The 21,063-nt window shown below is 35.2% G+C and overlaps 1 protein-coding gene across 23 annotated transcripts in view; it reads right to left on the minus strand.

Moving 5' to 3' along the window:
* Window positions 1-21,063, minus strand: part of ZBTB20 (zinc finger and BTB domain containing 20) — an 846,256-nt gene that overhangs the window by 792,771 nt on the left and 32,422 nt on the right. For 15 of the 23 annotated variants that reach the window (XM_043474947.1, XM_043474943.1, XM_043474942.1 and 12 more), the window contains exon 1: window positions 13,074-13,815. The exons of 6 other annotated variants lie outside the window; for them this stretch is intronic. The gene's annotated coding sequence lies outside the window, so the exon portion shown is untranslated. Of the gene's footprint in view, window positions 1-12,154; window positions 13,016-13,073; window positions 13,816-21,063 lie in introns of those variants that run through there. 2 more of the 23 variants (XM_043474923.1, XM_043474940.1) reach the window with 1 other exon arrangement.

The following is a 21,063-nucleotide window of genomic DNA, read 5'->3' on the forward strand; positions in this document are numbered from 1 at the left end:
CTGCACTGGCTAGGATCTTTAAAAATGTAATCCGTGAGCCAAAACCTCACCCACATGCCATAGTTATTTTCCCTCCTTTTTCCTTGTCTCCTTTGACTCTGCAGAGAAATAAAATTAGCAGTCAAAGTTAAACAAGCCCCGTGGACAAGACAGTCTTTGGTTTAAGGAAATGGATGGAGTAAGTTGTGTTAAAGTGCTCATTTGGCCCCAAAGATTCATTGTTGGGATACTACCTCCCACAGCTAGCTCCACTGGAATTTTTCTCAGGAAAATGGAGAACTGTTTTAAGATAGACATGCCCTTTAAGCTGGTCTCAAATCAAAATAAATTTAGGATATTAAAAAACACCCCACAAGATTTTCCCTGTGGAGCCTAAATAAATCACTGACCAAATTTTCCAATTTATGCTCTGCTGCTAAATGGGACTTTCTTTAGAAAAAATTTCATGTTTTAATTTCTATATCTGAAAAAGGAGTATAGGTGAAAGTCTTCATTTTATGTTTTCACCCTTCTTTTTTCATGGTAGCATTCATTTGTGCAACAGAATTTAAAGAATGCTGTTTGGGAAAGACCACCCATGGCGAAAAATGTTGAAATAAAACCTAATTTTCTAATAAACTTGAAAGTCTGCTAAAGACAACACCATATCCCTTGCTTAGTGATTTTGTGAATCTTTTTTAAAAATATATGTTTTCATACATAATTACAGAGGAATCAATAATATCCTCAAAATATATGCATACCAAATTTATAAATATTTTCATAATTATTTTCATATTTAACAGATACGTTTTGGAGTTCCAAAATTGTTAACAACCCTATTGCATTTAAAATATTATTAAATCTATAAAAACTCACAAACATAACATTTTTAGCAATTCATATGTATACATAGGCTGTCATTTTATACCATGAGGCATTAAAACAAAATAATAAGGACATCAGGAATGCTCAGGAATCTGTTTTTTTAATTTTATAAAGTACTGATGCATTGATTCTCTTAATGTTTTTATTTGATTTTAAAAGCAAACCAGTTATTTTAAGACCAATAACATGTCTATGGAGGCCATGAAACTGTTGTGTTGATGGCAAGTCCTATAAGGCAAGATTGAAATTTTCACTCAAATAGTCTGTTCCAACAAAGAGTTTCAACTCTCAAATAAAAATATAAACAAAAGATAGTTCACTTCAACTGACCTCTCTAAGGCTTTATGCATGGTTAACATCAAACTTTGTAAGACTTAAAAAAAAAATTACTAGATTGTTTAAATGTGGCAAAATGGTTTGTTCCCTGCAAAAAAAAGAAAAAAGAAAGAACTTGATTCCCACAGAGTGTAATTAGCATTTAGTGGCTTGTACTTAAAAAATTGTGGGACAGTCTGATTCTGCAGATTACCTGTAAAGCAGAGTAAGAATTGCAGGTACTGGGGGTTAAGAGCACTAACTTTGATGTCAAAATCAGATTGAACCACAGGTCAATCCTGGTTCTGCCACATGTGCATGCCTTGTGTGCTAAATAGCTTCAGTTGTGTTGGACTCTTTGCGACCCTATGAATGGTAGCGTCCCAGGCTCCTCTGTCCACGGGATTACTAGACTTCAAAACTTGGGTAAGTCACTTACCCATTCCAAACCTGACTTTCCTTATCTGTAAACTGGTTAAAAAATACCTGTTAGCAAAGACACGGGGGTTAAAAGTGATCCTGCAGAAGACAATTTTTAGTAGCTCAATAACAATTATTATTTGTAGTTAAGCTCCTTACCATTCAGAAAACTTAAATTCTACCTACAGTTAAAAATTATCTTAATGGAAAAAAAAAAAATTATCTTAATGGAAGAATAAGAAAAAAATTCAATTACTTTTCCATGGTGTAAACAATACTTACATTGTATCAGGAAAGCCCTCTGTGGCCCTTAAAGCTAAACATCATCACTTAACAGAAACCCAGTAAAGATTTATTAGATAGAGACAAAATATTACGATACTGTATAAAGAATACAGATGTTCTGAATCCTGGCATTGACACTCAACGGTATGTGAACTTGGCAATTTATAAGCTTCAGGGTTGTTGCCTATAACATAAAGTGAAAAACAAAAGTATACAATAGAGTTGGGAAGATTAAATTAAGCAATTTATGTGAAAAGTGGTCAGGAATTTCTGTTTTCCTTAATTTTGGTGTTATGGGGCAAGAATGGTAATCACTATTTTTCAAGACTAACTTTTCTTATATAGCAGTACCAACTTACCCTTCTATGTAAATTGAGATTATGTTTAGTGAAGGAATAATGTGAACGATGAGAATGAATTCGGGTGCAACAGTAAACATATTTTAACAATATACCCTAAACACAAGAGCAGTGAATCTCAAAGCTTCTAATATTATTAGAATCTACAATGCAGTTTTTGTAAAATACAGATGCCCGAATATCAGTCTAAAGATTCTGATCTAGGATATCTGGGAGTAGAACCTAGAAATCTGCGCATTTAAAAATCCCCTAGCTGATTATGATGTACAATAGCAAAAAGTAAAATGTTTTCTAACATGTGTGGACCAGCTGAAACCCAGAATGGAATCCTAGGACAGAGAGAGTTCAGAAACCTTAATTGTAACAAACACTCATAGTAATTCTCAAGCACACTAAAGTTTAAGAACTACTGGACCAATAAAACAATACTGAAAAGGTTGATAAAAGTTTTTCATCATATTTGGTTATTTAAAATTTTTACTTTTTATTTTAAGAAGCATCACTCTCAAAAATGAATTTACCAAAAGATATATTGTACAGCAAGGCTTCCTTGGCGGCTCAGGGGTAAAGAATCCTCCTGCCAGAATGGATACATGTATATGTATGGCTGAGTCCTTTCACTGTTCACTTGAAACTACCACAACATTATTAATCAGCTATAACCCAATACAAAATGGCTTTGGTGTTAAAAAAAAAAAAATCCGCCTGCCAATACAGGAAATGTGGGTTTGATCCCTGGGTTGGAAAGATCCCCTGGAAAAGGCAACATACTCCAGTATTCTTGCCTGGGAAATCCTATGGATAGAGCAACCTCGTGGGCTACAGTCCATGTGGTTTCAAGAGTCCGACACAACTTAACGACTAAACAACAACAATATTGTACAGCACAGAGAAATACAGTCATTGTTTTGTAATAACATTAAATGGGGTATAATCTATGAAAATACTGAATCACTATGTTTTATACCTGAAACTAAAATAGTATCTAAAATCAACTATACTTCAATAAAAAAATGAACTTATAAATGATGCATAAAACATTTATCTAAACATCTATCTTAAAAAAACACTAACTTTAGGCTCATCAACATTGTCATTATTGCTGTTGTCATTATTATTACAGGTTTTTAAATAAAAACTTAGAAAATTGGCTAAACATATCTAGTCATCGCCAGAGAGCCCACACCACTGAGAAGCACTCCAACTAAGAAATGCCTGGAATCCCAGTGTTTTGTAAATTTGTGTGTTTTGCTTTGATTTAGGTCTATAATTATCCATTTTTTCTTTAATTAGAGAAGAAAAAAAATATTCTTAAATTGGCATAGTGCTTTACTATTTATAAACAAATTCCATATACATTGTCATTTAATCTTTCCAATTACCCTATAGGGCATATAAGAAGGGTAACATTTATTATCACCTTTCTGCAAATAAGGAAACCAAGCTTAACAAACCTAAGCAACTTGCCAAAGTCATATAGTTTGTTGTTTAAAATAATACAAAGACTAAAAACTCCATATATAAATCCCATGCAAAAAATCTGAAATTCAAAACTACACAGTCATTTAATATAACACTCAAGTGTTATATAAAAATTTTGAACATCACACAAGTTTCTCAATTGCAAGTAGTCCATAATTCTATACCAAATCATAGGTTCATCTTGTTACTTATTATAATTTATTTTACATATAAAGTTTAGAAGGAAGGCTAATTAGCCAAAATCAATTAGCCAACTCCCTTACCCCCAAGTTCTTCCTTGATTCTTGCTCTTTCTCATCCCATATCCAATACGTCCTAAAGCTTGTACCTTCTAATTGTCTCTGTCATGTGTCCCTTCCCACCTTGCCTTTCAGTTACAGCCCTAGCCTCATTTCTTTTGACTTGAACTATTGCTTTCATTAGTTTTCTAGTCTCCTCGCCTCTGTCTGATGCCTTCTAGTACTATTCCTTAGCCATCAAAATAGTCTCTATAAAATGAAAACCTGATCATGACACTTTTCTTTTCACACAGCTGTTCCAATAAAATCTAGCAAAAATATTGACAAAAAAACTGAAATGTCCATCAGTTATAATACTATTCACAATGCCCATCTGCAGTTCTGCTCTCTAAAAGAAACAACCCCTGTGTCTCAGTTTCCTCTTATAAAACATGAGACATCAAACAGTACTTTCAAAGGCCAGCAATTTAATTTTCAGCTACTATGGCCCTTTAAAAACTGTTAAACCAAATATACAACTAGAATAATACAAATGTGAGTCTAATCCCTATTAAGAAACCCTGAATAAAAAGTATCTTAAAATCAACTAGTTTAGCCTGCCCACTTAATGAACGGGAAACAAATCTAGAAAAGTTAGGTATCTTACCTAAAGTAATATAGCAAATTTACTGTAAAGATAGAACTAGAGATTAACTATCTTCACCCCAAAGTCAACTACAATATACATTCATGGAAAGGCAATACATTGTTTTCAAAATCAAAAACAATCATTTTTAATATGAGAGAAAGTATTGATAAATTTATAAAGGGATGTTAGGAGAGTAGGTTGGATCTGATGGTATTTTTCCAAAGAGAAAAAGCTCCAGAATTACTTAAAATTCAAAAAACAAACAATAAAAATAAAACAAGTTATAAACAAGCTAGACATAAGCATTTATTCAGATCTCAAACATTTGAGTGCCTCTGGGCTGAATGCCACAGAAAGTTCTAGAGGCAGAAGGATGAATAAGACCCAAACACTATCCTGGAGGAAATATGGTTCAGCTGAAAGATATGCTTACAAACAATGGCAGTATAATGTAAAAAATGATATTACCAAGGTATGCCTATAAAAGTTGCTGTGAGAATGTGCTGGATCAAGGATCACCTCACTGTCCGAAACAACAGGGCTGAGGCCTTAAAAGTGGTAAGAATTAGGTGAGTATCTCTGACAATCCCTGCCTTCTTCACCCCCAATTCTAAATTAAACACATCCCTGTCTGTGCCTGGAATTTTTTAAATATTTTTAATATACAATGGAATGAGAGAATGGGCAAAGTGAACACATCCTAACTTCTCTCTACACATAAGAATTGCCAAATACACTAAAACATAGATTTTCATATAGTTACTGCAAAATTTGAGGTTGAAACAATTTACCCAATTTTTGCAAATTCCTGTTCTTTCCTTTTCACTGTGTCATGCATCAGTTACTCTCACAGCAATAGGGACACAAGGTGGCACTGTCGTGCTGACATTCATTTCAGGACCCTTTCAAAATGGACAAATTGGAAAAAGGTAGGAGGCCCTATTGTGACAACTGAAACCTGAGTTGTAATCTGGCCCTCTCTTAGGCATACCAACATTGCCAAAGAAGGAGCAAATCATTTTGCATTTCATGAATACCACATCATGCCTGTATAGAAAATATATTCTCTGATGGTTTCTGCAAAATGTCATGTGTGTGTTCACAGATTCGTTCAAATGCATGTAGTGCAGCTTTGCTAATAGAAAGTTGGAAGTGAGCTGTTTACCATGGGCAAGGCCATGGACATGGACCACCTCTCCACCTAGTGGCCATTAAGGAGGAATGGAACCATAGTAACCATACTGTGCTTCATTCAGTTAAAAGTAGCTTTTTTATCTAACCATCCATAGGCAATCACGTCATTTTGTCTAAAAAATGACAACTTTTGGTTTACTGCATTCATTGAATTATTAATTAGGCCTAATAATATATTGTGATATCTACTTAAGCTGAGGACAACAACAACCAAAAAATTAAAGTGTGTGTGTAGTCTCTTAGGTCACCTAAATTGCCTTTATTCTTCCATTATTACCAACCTAAACTCTCTCCATACATTTGTGATTTATAGGTAGAAAACGCAAGCAGAATTATATATATATATGTATATATATATATACTTATAATAAATGCACATAATCTTTAAGATAAAAGAAAACCTAATAAAGAAATTTATCCTTCGTTTTACAGGCAAGGAAACTGAGGAACAGAGAGATTATGATTTATTCAAAGTCATATAATCAGTTAGGACTAGAAACCAGGTCTGCAATTTAACCACTTTAAATCCTTTTTGACATTAGTTGATGCCTCGGTTCTCCAAGACACTGTGTTTTGTTTGTTTGGTTGATTGGTTGGTTGGTTGGTTTGGTTTGGTTTGGTTTGTTTACCACACCATAGGGTTTTTCTCAACACAGTAGGAAAAAAATTAGTTCCTAAAAGTTTCACTCATGTATTTTCATGCTAAGCTGATAGTATTGTAAATAAGTCCTAGCACATCTTTATATTTATGGGTACATTCTGAGCCCATCAAAAGAGCATGCTTTTTTTTAAACTAAGGAATTATTCACATTTATTTAAATGAAGTGGAACATTTAAAAAGTGAAGCAGCAAATGGACACAGAATGGAATAGAATGTGCTGCTCAAAACCACTATACAAAAATGGTTTCAGAAAGCTACTCTAAAAAGAAATATGAATCTATTCAGACTGACATGAAGTTTAGAGTTGTTTTTGTTTCGTTTCATGTAAAAAGCATTTAACTTTATTTTAAGAGAGGAAACACACACACACACACACACGCATGCACATAAACTTAGTCAATCGCTTTACCCATTTTAATTAAATTCATGACGCTCTTCTGTGGCATGCCTTGGGAATGCTTTGTTGGGAAGCTTCTTACCAAAAAAAAAAAAAAATGAAATCGGTTTACCAACTAGGAAAGTCTGCTCATAACTCCCAACCCAAGGCTTAAAAGGAAAAAGGTATGGAGAAAATCTGGCAGTGAACGTATTAGAAATGTGATTCCTTATGACTTTCTCTCCTGTGATCTTCTCTTGGCGGTACCATTGGACTCTTTCTTGGAGGAGAAGGAGAATTTAGGCAAATCTGTTTTTTAAACAGGCATAGGGAGAAGAGAATGCTGTGTTCAATAGATCAGATGGCTTTTATTGAGTGTTGGGGAGAAAGTATTTTTCTTTCACTACACTTAGACATTTAGAAGCTTCAAAAGGCCCCTTTCCCTTCACCCTCAGCTTTACTTATACATATTCTTATCTTCATTTGCTTCTTAATCATCTCTATTCTTCTCTCCTCTAGAGATGAGGTGAAGGGATAAAGCTTTTTGTTGATTTGAGCAACTAGAAAAAGTAAGAACGATTTCAGCTCTTTTTGCCCAATATAAAGCTGGGGTGACAAGTGAAAACAACACAGAAGATGGAGATGTCAGTAAATATGTGCAGACCCAAAGTATGTTTATTGGGTCAAAAAGAATTTCAGTGTGTCCAGTATTCAAAAACAGTAAAAAACGACAACAACAAACCAACAGTATAAAGCCATCCCTGAAACTACTTGTACTTGCCTAGTTCCTATTTTAACAATAAAAGACAGGACCATATTTTCATTATTTAAATGTCCTGGTGTCTAAATAAGGGGATTTTGTTTATATTAATAATCATACGGTGTTCATATACATGCATACTATCTCCCAGAAAAATTACATCGCCTAAGAGATTCATAATTTTCTGCTAGTGATAGTTTTTTGTTTTTTTTTTACTAAGTTTTCATTTGATACCTAAGCAAACTGACAACATTCCTTTAACTTTTTCCCACTTGCATTTCATTTATGGAAAGAAGTTCATACTATAAAAGAAATTTGCCAACAACAAATCATAATTTGACTACCATACAATTCAGAGAACATCTCTGAAAGAAAAGGAAAAAACAACAAATATCTAGGTTCATTTAATAAAAAATTATAGCCTTCTAAACATTAGAGAGAACTAAAATTTAAATAATTTAAATTCAAACGTGGTTTTAAAAAAAAGTTTAGATGGAAAATTTCTAAAGAATGAAACAACACTATTATATATTAAGATGAATAATTATTACCATTTTTAGTTTCAATGTATTGGACATCTTTTTAATCTCCAAAAACCCCAAACTCTATTAAACAGTTTTATATTTTTTTGAATGCAAATCCTTACATTAGTTATTTATTATGAAAAGCGTTCAAATAAATTCTTAACATTTTTAAATGCGTAATGTGTAACATGTATGTTGAATTCATCATATCTCATGACAGAATTATGCAGTGGCAAAATTACTTCTACTATCAAGAAAATAAACACAAAGTACAATAATTACCACCTTTCCCATCAAAGTTTCAAAGGTAAGACTCCATATGCAGAAATTAGTAATAATACCTTTAGTTTCCATCTGGTAAGTAGATGGATTAATGAATTTAGCCCTTGCTCCTTTCTCAGCATACTCACTTGGAAGTCAGTAGCTAACTTTCCCTAAGTTGAAGCAGTTATATAAGGGTTGCACAGGCTAACTGGACTACAGAATACCCTAAGCTGAAGTTTGAACTGAGTGTCAAAAGATTCCAGAAAGGCAAGGTCCATGTCCTCAAGCTGATTATTTTCAAGCGAACTGTAGAATCACAAAAAAAGCTTGATCCTAGAGTAGAGAAGAGGTTATGAAGCCAAAGTCAAGCATAATTTCCCCACAGTTTAGTGTGGAAATAGCATGCCACTTATTCATTATTATAGTTGAACAGCTAGAGTGGCAGAAAAGCCCTTTTTTCTTATAGGTCCTTGAATGTTGTTTCTAACATCTGCTGTAGTGGTTACACATACATGATAGTAATAATAGATGGCATTAATTCTTCCCACAGCCTACACTGAAATTAGAAGTGCTAGAGCTCAAAGAATCTATTTTGATACATTAAACATAATTGACATCAATGTTATTTGATGATTAAATGTATAATATCTATGTTACAGGAAAATACATGAATTTAGACTTTCTCTAGGAATTCTAGGATACAGATATTGCCTTTGGGTTTTTGGTAAAGAATTAAAAGGATTTTGCTAGCTATTTGCCATTGGTTATAATCCCTGAGGATTCTGCAAAATGCTAGAAATTACGTAAGCAATGGAATTGCATGCAAGATGGGTTTTCAAGAAAATTGCAAAATTCACCAAGTTTGGCCAAATAACCTAGGAATTGCATATGTAATTTGAAAGTCTGGAGCAAAGACTCAAATGGCCAATGATGACTCTATAATATCCAGTGTTGCATAAGCTAACCAAAATGGCTTATACAACATGAAAAAAAAAATATATAAAAGGATTGATTTCTAATTGAATAATAACTCTTAGATGTACACATTTGCACAACTGTTAGTGTTTATTGCCCTTGATGTGGGGTTAACTATTACTATGTAAGCAGTATATGATTTCTATGTGCTTGTGATAGTTACATGCCATATAAATGAAAATATTTGTTTTCTTTTCAGTGCTATGCAACTTTTCATGCTAATTACATTCTCACTGGCTAAGGACCTTAGGGTGAGGTACTAGTTTATTCCTTTGTAGAAGTTTAATAAAGTACACTTTCCGCTGAAAAATGTAGTTTGCTAAAATATGTTTCGAAAGTGGCCTTCAAGACAAGTCAGCTCTAATATCTATTATCAACTTTTAGATGTAAAAGAGGCCACCCTTAGGACTAAAGAAGGCTGGAACTAGTGGCATTCAAAGAATGTCAACATCAGTCCTTCCTTTGCCAGAAGGGATCACTAGTTAGCAGTATTGTCCAGATGCTACCTCTACACACCTTGCCAGACCCTGGGGCAATCCATTTGCTCAGGGTCTGAACTTGGCTCCTCTGTGGCAGCAGGACTAGCCGATACTCAAGCTTGGGTGAGTTCATGAACACAGCCACTGATAATTTCTATATTTATAGAAAGCCAGAACATGTGTAGATAATCACACAATTGGATATTTATGAAGTGCCAGATTTTATGAATACGGGAATTTGTTAATTAGCACAAGGACTAATCATTAAAATTCAAAAATAGATAAATAAACAGGAATACCATTTATTTGTTCATATTTCAGGGAAAAATATGCAGCTGCTATTCCTTTGATGAATGTAGGCTTCTGGAGGAAAAAATGTGAAGAAGAAAAGTATCTAAAAGTCTTGAAATCTTAATGAGTAAAATCTAAGAAATCACTATATAGTCTTTATATTAAAAATGATCATAGTGATTCTCCCCTTAAGTTAAAAAAGTTTAAACCAACATGTGCTTAGCATTTGAATTACATTGCCTTGCATTCCACTATTTTGGTCCTTTTCAAGGAATCAAAACTGATTTTCATCGGATAGGAGTTAGAAAAGCACATAACAGGTCACTCAATACTAAATTGTTTTAGCTACAGGGCATGGCAAAGCATGAAATAACTGCTTTAGAACACTTCCTCATGTGGGTGTGTTAGATAACTGTCTGCTCCAACATTAAAACGAAACACTCTGTGACCTGACCAGGACTCCAGGCTTTCAACAGGCAGATTTCATGTGCTGATAGGAAAAGCCCACCAGAGCCAGTAAGGCTGGTTACGGAATTCTTCTGGCCCTCTATAGCCCTCCTGTGATGCAAGCCTTTCAGCTTTCCAAACCCCTATATAGCAGAATACACTGGTTTTAAGTTTACTTATGCACATTTTATAATGTCCTGCTGTATTTAGATTGTGACAGTCCCTCCAAGAAAAGGCTGTGATTATTTTTCATACTAAAAATACTTTAGATCTACTGAAGGCTCAGGATTATCATGCAAAAGAAAATATATACACATTCTAAAAATCACACCAACCATAAAAATGACTAAATGTTTACTTTTATTCTTTCTAGAAGGTTAAAGGAAATTTTCATCTTCTCTTAAAAACCTGGTTTTTTTTTTGGTTTGCTTCTAATTAACCTAAATATGCTTAACATAAAATTTTAAGATGTCATATCCTCAAAGAATCTGTTTCCTTTATCCACACATGTATGTGAATATGTACATAAATATATACACACATGCACACAGGTATCTGCTCATATACATGTGTACGGAAAAAGAGACTTATTAGTCAAGAGATATAGTAAAGATTTCTTTTAAAAAGATTAGAATTTTAGGTAGTTCTCATAAGATTAATATAGAAAATGACAGGTGCATCAGACATGCACACTTTGACACTAGTTTTAAAACAAATGTTTGGGTCAAAAGTCTCAAATGGAAAAAAAAATCACATTTGAAACACCATATATTGCATGCCATATGAACATACACTTTTAGGAGGTTCCCCCAAAGTTCCCCTTTAGACCTTCAGGGTTAAAAAAATCCCTGACAGGACCTGACTGAGTGTCCTTAGCATCTGTACTACTCTTGGTCAAAGCTGGCCTTCCAGCTTAAAAGACAGTTTTTGTAATATAAGCAAATTTAAAAAGTCATGAACAAATTTTTTAAAACAAAGGGAAAAAACCTTTTAGTAGCAAAAGCTCACCACCTTTTTGGAATAATGGATTTTTAATAAACATTTTACTAGGTTTGAACATTGAGAATGTGTTTGGGAATCTGCTCCAGCATCCCAGGTGGGTTAAGAATATTGCTTTATGGACTTCTTTGTGTTGTCAGAGAGGCCTAATGGAATTAAAAAAAAAAAAAAGAAAGTGCCACTTATATTAAATAAATAATTTATTATGAAAAAGGTGATTATTACTATCAAAGATCTTTATAGATTAGCATCTATTTTCTATCATTGCTTATGTGTACGCTGAAAATATTTGTGTATCTTACCACCTGACTTAATTTTTGTCAAAGGAATAACAGCTTTACTTTAGGACAAACCCAAATAAAACTCTACTAAGGAGACCATTTCAAATGGACCTATTTAACTACTTCTTTGAATCAAAGAAAACCGTTCTGGGAAAACTCTTCAACAATGTCAGCTAGTTGTGAAGGCAACTTTTCCCACCATAAAAAAGAAAAATAAATAATAAAGGAAAAAAGAAAGCACCTCAAAACTATGCTTGAACTAACAAATACATTATTTATAGTTCCCGAAATGTTAAATGAATACTTACAGTTGTTGCACAAGATGGCCTGATACACTTCATAGCTTCCACTTTGTAAAAAGATGACCAGCCCCCGACTCCTCCCTCCCCAAGCATAATAAACAGTAACATACTAAAAGGAAACTGTCCCAGGATAAAAACTGCTTGTTAAGAAAGTTTGCATTCTTACTAACCACAGTGATAGCCCTATAAATGTAAAAGTTCAACTGCAAAATAAAAGTTACAAAACAGAATAACTTATTCCTTTCAAAATACATCCCCAGATGTAATATAGAAGGGTATGTAATAATAAAAATAATTACTAGATTTTTACCCACACTTAGTGATAACCTCTCATCTTATGGCCAATGCCATCAAATAAATATACTGGCAAAAGATATTTAAACTGCTTCAAGGATTTAAACTGTAAATATGGACTTTAAACTTCAATGTAAAACAAAGAACAAGAGTCTCACTTTAGTAATACCCACACTGTCACTGCAGCTAAAACTCATTGGCACGTAACTAACAAAATCCAGTTTGCAATAAATAAGGACAACATGATATATAGACAGACAGATGGAATTGCATAAACAGACAAGAAAAGCAAAGAGACTGACAAACATACGGAGGGGTCTGTTTTAAAAGAGTGAAAGATACTGATTTATTTGGAACTTGAGTGAGAAAAATAGGTTTGTTTGTAATTATTTTTAAAGTAATTAAACTAAATCACAAGGGCACACCCTTAAATAAGTAAGAAGAAAATTAGTAGAGGATAGGCCTCCTAGAGATATTCCAAATTTTAAGCTAGCAATAGCTCTGTCAAACTTCAATCTGGAAATTAAAATTGAAGGGAGAAAGAATAAAAGCATGGGGGCTAAAGGAGATGATAGGTAGAGGGGGGATTGAGGGAGCAGGATTTTTTTTTTTTGAAAGTTGTCTGCCCTACCTTCTTCCCCAGCGCTGAGTTTCTCTTCTCATAATCGGTGTCTCCCTGGAAGTACAGTGTGAGTGGTAATGACTGCCTGCCTCCCTAATGAGTCCATTTTCCTGCTCTTGATGTTGTGTATATACACACACTGCAACCTACCTTACAAACCACAGAGACGGGAAGAGAGAGAGAGAGCAAGAGAGAGGGAGGGAGGGGGGGCAGAGAGGGAGGGAGAGACAGAGACAGAGCAAGCGAGTGAGAGAGAGAGAAGAGGAGAGAGAGAAAGAAAAACAGAAAGAAACAGAGAGAGAAAGGCACAGACAAAGCCCTCCTACCAGACAGCAGACAGCCTTCCTTCCCCTATCCAGCAAAATGCAACTCGTCTAATGCAGCAACAGGTTCAGTATTGCCAGACTAACAGAGTGAAAAAGGTATAGTCTCTATAGCATTACTGCTGCAAATAAACAGTTTAAGAGCAGCTGGCTCCACCTTCTTTATTTATGCTCCATTATGAGGAATGTATTGTTTCAGTTCTGGCATACAGTACATGTAATTATCATAAATACATTTTTTGCATATAAGCAGGAAATAGTGAAATACATAGCCTATTTGTGCAATCTTATAAATTTATTTTTTTAATGTGAAAAGAGTGTCAACAAATCTGCTCTGACAAAAGCCTAGTAATGATTTTAAAGTCAAAGCAGTCTTAAAGGAGGCTCTGAAAGAAACAGACTCCATACAATAGGAAAACTGATCTCAGACAAAACTGATAACTGCAAAGAAGAAATTATTGCTCAGTAAATAAATCAAGACCATAAGCAAAATTGCAGACAGAAAAAGAATTCAGTTGAATTAAGTAACTAATAGACTGGTACTCTAGAAGAAGGCAGATCGGTTTCTTATTTGAAGCATCTATCTGTACAAACATCACAGTGCCATGTACTTTGTGTGAACAGGTGCACTGCATATAGTACATAGTGTTACAACAACAGAAATAAATCCCACAAGGAGCTTCCATCACTAGCAGGACAAAATTACATAGAATATGGATCTGAAACCACAGCAGAAACCCCTTGTTCTTTTATTAGGAGGAAAAAATAAAAATAATCAATGCTTCTAAATAAAGCTTCCTTAAAAGAAAAAAAAAATGTTTTTCTTTGTCTGATGCCTCTAATCATTTTTTTTTTTCGCTACATGCTTGAACCAAAATAATGCTGATACTGCACTCCTTACCCCATCACATGTTTCCCCACCCCTTCCCCCACTCCCAGGTGCCTTTTCTCCATAAGTGATACATTTGCACTGATGGAATTACAAAGATCAGAAAACTGAACTAGTTTCAAGCCCTTCTCCTTGTCTCCCATTTTTTTAAACTAGACTCTGCCTATGTACCTAGATAGCCACCTTTCTTAAAATATTTCTGTACAGTTTGGCTGTGTGTCATTTAGATGGAACTTAGAAATAGTACAAGAAAGGCTAAATATTCTAAAGAAAATTTATATAAAAATGAAAAATATAACTGATTTGACCTATTCAAACTCTGCATTTAGGCACCAATAATTAAATATATTAATTGTAAAATCATCCTTTTTACTTGGTTTAGTGTTTTACCATTCTCTCAAAGTAGGATGTGTTCCTTTGCATAAAAAAACTACTTCACCATATAAGCATCAATTCCTTTGTTTAAAAGTACCTTTTTCTTACCCAAAGAGAATAAGAAGACAGTATTTGATTTCTACCAGCAGGAACCAAAAGGAATGTAAAGGACCATGAAGTCTATTCATCTTTTCTAAAGAACAACCAGTTAGTTGAATTAAAAAAGAAAAACAAATATTTTGGCTCAGTGAAAAATGCACAACATCTCAACAGTTTCTCCATATCTGCATACTTTACTAGATTCCAAGCACAATAAGTGACATATTCTTAGTACTTTCTAGAGTTCAAGATACACTTTCCCTGCTGGAACTGGTGACCCATGTATTAAATTAACCATTGCACCACATGAAACAATAATCCTAATTGACTATCAGGCTCTGAAGCTATAAAGTTATTAAATTAAATTGTTTCATATGTTGATATGCCATGGGGCAATTTCATCCTGTAGAAAGATTCTAAGTTGGGAGTTAAGAACTAGTTTTGGTCCCAGTGTTACTACAAATACTTTGTGTAAATACAGCAAGCCATGTAGCCATTCTCAGTTTCACACAAAAAAAATAAATTAAATTTAAAAGGAAGGAATTGGCCAGGTTAACATAATAATGATAATGATGATAGCTAATGCTTAAGTCCTTACTATGTGCCAGGCACGCCTATAAGTACTTTGCATTTATTAACTCACTAAATCCTAATAATGACCCTATGAGGTAGGCATTATTTTCAGTTTCATTTCCCAGGTGAAGAAACAGAGAGGTTAAGTGATTTGCTCAAGATCACACAGCACAACAGTAATGAGATCTGAATCCAGCCTGTCTGGTTTAGAGATCATGTGTTTAATTTCTATAGCATATTGTCTCCCAATATCTAATGCTAGCTCAAGCTTTATTTCCCAGAAGATTCTGTGGTTATGAGTCAAATCCAACATATCTTGACACTTCCTCTTACCTTGCTTACCAATATACCATGGTGCAAATTTTTCTTCTAATTTACACCCATAACTCTCAATACATTTGGTTTAAGTGTCTAGTAGTTCCAATCCCAAAGAAAGGCAATGCCAAAGAATGCTCAAACTACCGCACAATTGCACTCATCTCACATCCTAGTAAACTAATGCTCAAAATTCTCCAAGCCAGGCTTCAGCAATATGTGAACCATGCACTTCCAGATGTTCAAGCTGGTTGGAACCAGAGATCAAATTGCCAACATCCGCTGGATCATTGAAAAAGCAAGAGAGTTCCAGAAAAACATCTATTTCTGCTCTATTGACTATGCCAAAGCCTTTGACTATGTGGGTCACAATAAACTGGAAAATTCTGAAAGAGATGGGAATACCAGACCATCTGATCTGCCTCTTGAGAAACTTATGCAGGTCAGGAAGCAACAGTTAGAACTGGACATGGAACAACAGACTGGTTCCAAATAGGAAAAGGAGTACGTCAAGGCTGTATATTGTCACCCTGCTTATTTAACATATATGCAGAGTACATCACGAGAAACGCTGGGCTGGAGGAAGCACAAGCTGGAATCAAGATTGCCAGGAGAAATATCAATAATCTCAGATATGCAGATGACACCACAAAGAAAGTGAAGAAGAACTAAAAAGTGAAAGAGGGGGGTGAAAAAGTTGGCTTAAAGCTCAATATTCCGAAAACTAAGATCATGGAATCCGGTCCCATCACTTCATGGCAAATAGATGGGGAAACAGTGGACACAGTGTCAGATTTTATTTTTCTCGACTCCAAAATCACTGCAGATGGTGACTGCAGCCATGAAATTAAAAGACATTTACTCCTTGGAAGGAAAGTTATGACCAACCTAGACAGCACATTAAAAAGCAGAGACATTACTTTGACAACAAAGGCCCGTCTAGTCAAGGCTATGGTTTTTCCAGTGGTCATGTATGGATGTGAGAGTTGGACTATAAAGAAAGCTGAGTGCCAAAGAATTGATGCTTTTGAACTGTGGTGTTGGAGAAGACTCTTGAGAGTCCCTTGGACTGCAAGGAGATCCAACCAGTTCATCCTAAAGGAGATCAGTCCTGGGTGTTCATTGGAAGGACTGATGTTGCAGCTGAAACTCCTATACTTTGGCTACCTGATGCAAAGAGCTGACTCATTTGAAAAGACGCTGATGACGGGAAAGATTGAGGGCAGGAGGAGAAGGGGATGACAGAGGATGAGATGGTTGGATGGCATCACCGACTCAATGGACATGGGTTTGGGTGGACCCCAGATGTTGGTGATGGATAGGGAGGCCTGGTGTGCTGTGGTTCATGGGGTCGCAAAGAGTTGGACATGACTGAGCAACTGAACTGAACTGAACTCTATTTTAAAAGGTTACATAATCCATTTACTCACCTTTCTTTGTTTCCCAATGTCCATAGTATACGCAACCATTTAATTGAAGTGGAAAATATAATAATTTGTAACCAATATGGCTATCAATTCATAAAGCCCAATGGCAACCCACTCCAGTATTCTTACCTAGAAAATCCCATGGACAGAAGGAGCCTAGTGGGCTAGAGACACGGGGTTGCAAAAAAGTCAAACATGACTTGGTGACTACACAAGAAGTAGCATTATATGTAGTTCCCATACACTATTCTCCTGAATGCCCCGTATTTAAAACAGAAAAAAAAGAAAGAAAGAAACTACACAGTTCTTAAAGTTTCCCTATTTCGAATATCTGGAGAAGGCAATGGCACCCCACTCCAGTACTCTTGCCTGGAAAATCCCATGGACGGAGGAGCCTGGTAGGCTGCAGTCCATGGGGTCACGAAGAGTCAGACATGACTGAGCGACTTCACTTTCACTTTTCACTTCCATGCATTGGAGAAGGAAATGGCAACCCACTCCAGTGTTCTTGCCTGGAGAATCCCAGGGATGGGGTCGCAGAGAGTCGGACACGACTGAAGTGACTGAGCAGTAGCAGTTCAAATATCAAATACTAAAGCAAGTGATTGTTTAAATAATTAAATAATAATATAAAATATAATTTAAAAATTCTTGTTTTCTGTAGCTTGAGAAAGGCATGAAAAGCAAGGATTTAATTATAAATGATTTGTAAGAGATGCTGAATAATATCCTATGATTTTATGTAGTTGGTTTTAACTTTGAACTATTTAGAGATATATTCTGAAGACTTTTATACTAACGTCTTAGTCTGCAAGAGAATTTAACCACTCTGATCTTTGTGTGTTCACTAAACATGTATTTTGTGCCCAAATATGTGCCATACTACTATACTTGAGCATGAAAAGTGAAGATAAAACGTGTGATATAGTTTCTGCTTGTGAGGATTTCACAGGCTGGTGGGGGACAGACACGTAAATAATATTAGAACAAGCAGATAATCTTGCCACTACTTCCTGTAATATCGCAAGTAATGCAGTGCCTTAAACTTCCTGCACTTTCCTCAAAAAACTAAAAGTGATATTAAACAAAACAAGCATATATACCTAAATTTAAAATATGCCTTTTGAAAGATGTGTATGTGTGTGTGTGTGTATTGCAGGGGGAGGTACTGAGGTTAGACTGAAGATAGCTTTTTCTCCAACAGTGTGGCTTATAGACTCATTAAGTAAATTTTGTCCATTGTCCCCAAGGTGCCTAGTAAAGAGTCTTCTACAAGTACACAGTACATATATTTCTTAAATGATGTGGAAATCAGTGGTACCTATTGCCCTGAAGCATCAAATGCCATTAGTTTTAGGGTTACAGTGTACTTTGATCAGAGATTGTTGACTTAGCAAATGGATACTTCCAAAAGGAAATAAAAGATGAGATTTTTTAAAATTTTGAAAACAAATCAACTAAATTGATAAACATCTGAATATATACCCCTAACCCAGGTATGCTTTTGCCAAGTCCTTTCTCAGTGATCATTAATGTTTTTATATTATGTGAAGCTAAACAGGAAAAAAATTTGGAATAGCTTAAGATTGTTTACAAGAACATTCCCAAAAGATACATTTATTGCCCAGATTAAAAAACAAAAAGAAGGGGGGGGAGTGAAAATATGAGTCATGTTGCAATGATGGACATTTTACTTATCCGTTATTTCTTTCACATCTACAACTTATGTTCTAGTATAAGTCAGAAACTGGCCTTAGAGTTCCTTGTAGGAATGGAACCATATCCTTTAAGAAAAATAGCTTTGAAGCTGGTTAGGGTCAAAGAGTGAGACCTGAACAATTTTTTGTGTGGGTTTAAAGTGTGCTGCAGAGAACTAAATAACAGTTTGAAGGCAGAGGAGCATAGAAATGAGAGGAGAGGAGGAAGAGAGGAGAATCACAGGAAAGAGGGGACAGTGAGAAATTCCCCAATGTCAAGGCGGCCACAGATGTGTTTGTTTGTTGTCTTTTTTAAAAGAGTGTTGCCTAATATGAAATTCCAAGAGGTCTGCATTTTTGCAATACAAACCTTCTTACCAAACGTGGACATCTTGGTATATTCTTTAACTTTGTTTATTAGTTTGACCGCGTGTGTGTGTGAGTGTGTGCGTGCGCGCGTGTTCAGTCGCATCTGTCCTGTCACCAGGCTCCTCTGTCCATGGAATTTTCCAGGTAAGACTACTGGGGTGGGTTGCCATTTCTTACTCCAGAGGATCTTGCCAACTCAGAGATCAAACTCGGGTCTCTCGTATCTCCTGCAGTGACAAGCGGATTCTTTACCATTGCGCCACCTGGGCTAAGATGGGAAAATCAAAGTACAGCCATACGAACGTATGGCTCCTATGCTATAGCCTCTGAAAACATAGGCACTGCTTAACGAGACAGTACATACTTCAGAGTTGCAAGGAGTGACCAGTGGCACTTTGAATAGTGGCCAGTAAATGGTGAATAGTGAATAGTAAAAAGCCAAGTCTCTTCTACATAGAATGACTTGAATATGGATGAGTCAACCCCCTTTTTCCCCACAAATACACAGGAGAAATGTGGTCATGTGAGAAGACAGAGGTTGTCTGAATTACAGGATTACCATTGACTATTATTGTTGTTATAAATACTGCCTCTACAAACTGAGTTTAAATGACACGAGTATCTTCAGAAATTTAGAGAAGAGTACTTTCACAACACAATCAATACAATTTGAATCAAAAAATTAAAAACATAAAAATGTCATTCTCAGTATCTCCCTGGCTCTAGAAAAATGTATTAGATATATATACTACATTAACTCTATCTGCTTCCTGCTCAATCTTCTCTCCTAAACAATCTAGAACAGTGTTAGTAACTGTCTTTAAAGTTTCAACACTTACATAATAATGTATTCATATGTACAGATTATATTCAGTGCACAAGGAAACAGAAACTACAGAGGGTATTTCACAGGAAAAATAAAAGTTACATAGAAGTTATAAAAGAGGCATCTTAATTGCTATAGACATTGTCTGTCCAGCAGGTTAGCAAGATCCCCACTGTTCTGCTTGGTAACTCTACATGCAAAAACTCAAACTCCATATTCTTCTCATCTAAAAAGTTGCTGCTATTAGTAAGGATGCATTCTCATAATAAAAGTTACCACTATTGCAGAGAGTCAGGAACTGTACTTAGCACTACATAACTAAGTAGTTCTACATAACTGCACTTAATGCTACATAACTGTACTTAGTGCTACATAATTCATTTAACCCTCCCCACAGCATTAATGGCAACCCACTCCAGTACTCTTGCCTGGAAAATCCCATGGACAGAGGAGACTGGTAGGCTACAGTGCATGGGGTCACAAAGAGTCGGACACGACTGAGTGACTAAACTAAAACTAAACAGCATTATAAGAAAGGTACTAGTAATGTTTTCATTTATAGATGAGGAAACTGAGCCCAAAGTCTTGTAGCAAATAAGTGGTAGAAGTCAGGTCTAAACTCAATCCAAATGGAATTTTAAGGAATAAAGGGAGTGGCTTGACAAAACTACTCCAAAATTTTCTAGAATAATAAACTGGCCAGATTAGGAAGAAATTTGGGGAGAAAAACTAATGATAAGAAACAAGTCTGAGAACAGCTATATTCCCCAGATAATTTCAACATTTATTTTAAACATATTTGAGAAAAAGTACACACAACTCAAAATAAAATTTAAAGAAAGGACATGAAGAAAAGCAGAGTATAAATAAATAGCTTTCAAACAGGATGAAAGAAACACCAGGAACCAGTTTGATTAAAGAGTTGGAAACATTAATAACAATCTGTCCAGTAATATTGAAGCCAGTTATTAATAATAGAGTCAGCATGATAAGAGCCTGCTAACTCTGAGGCAACAGGCCACAGGGATAATTCAAATTAGGTAGAAACGGTATCTCTTATTTTTAAGAAAGCTCATTTAACCCTGATAAGTTACAGGTTTACAACC

The sequence above is a fragment of the Cervus canadensis genome, chromosome 7 (genome assembly GCF_019320065.1).
Source record: "Cervus canadensis isolate Bull #8, Minnesota chromosome 7, ASM1932006v1, whole genome shotgun sequence".
Taxonomy (NCBI): Eukaryota; Metazoa; Chordata; class Mammalia; order Artiodactyla; family Cervidae; genus Cervus; species Cervus canadensis.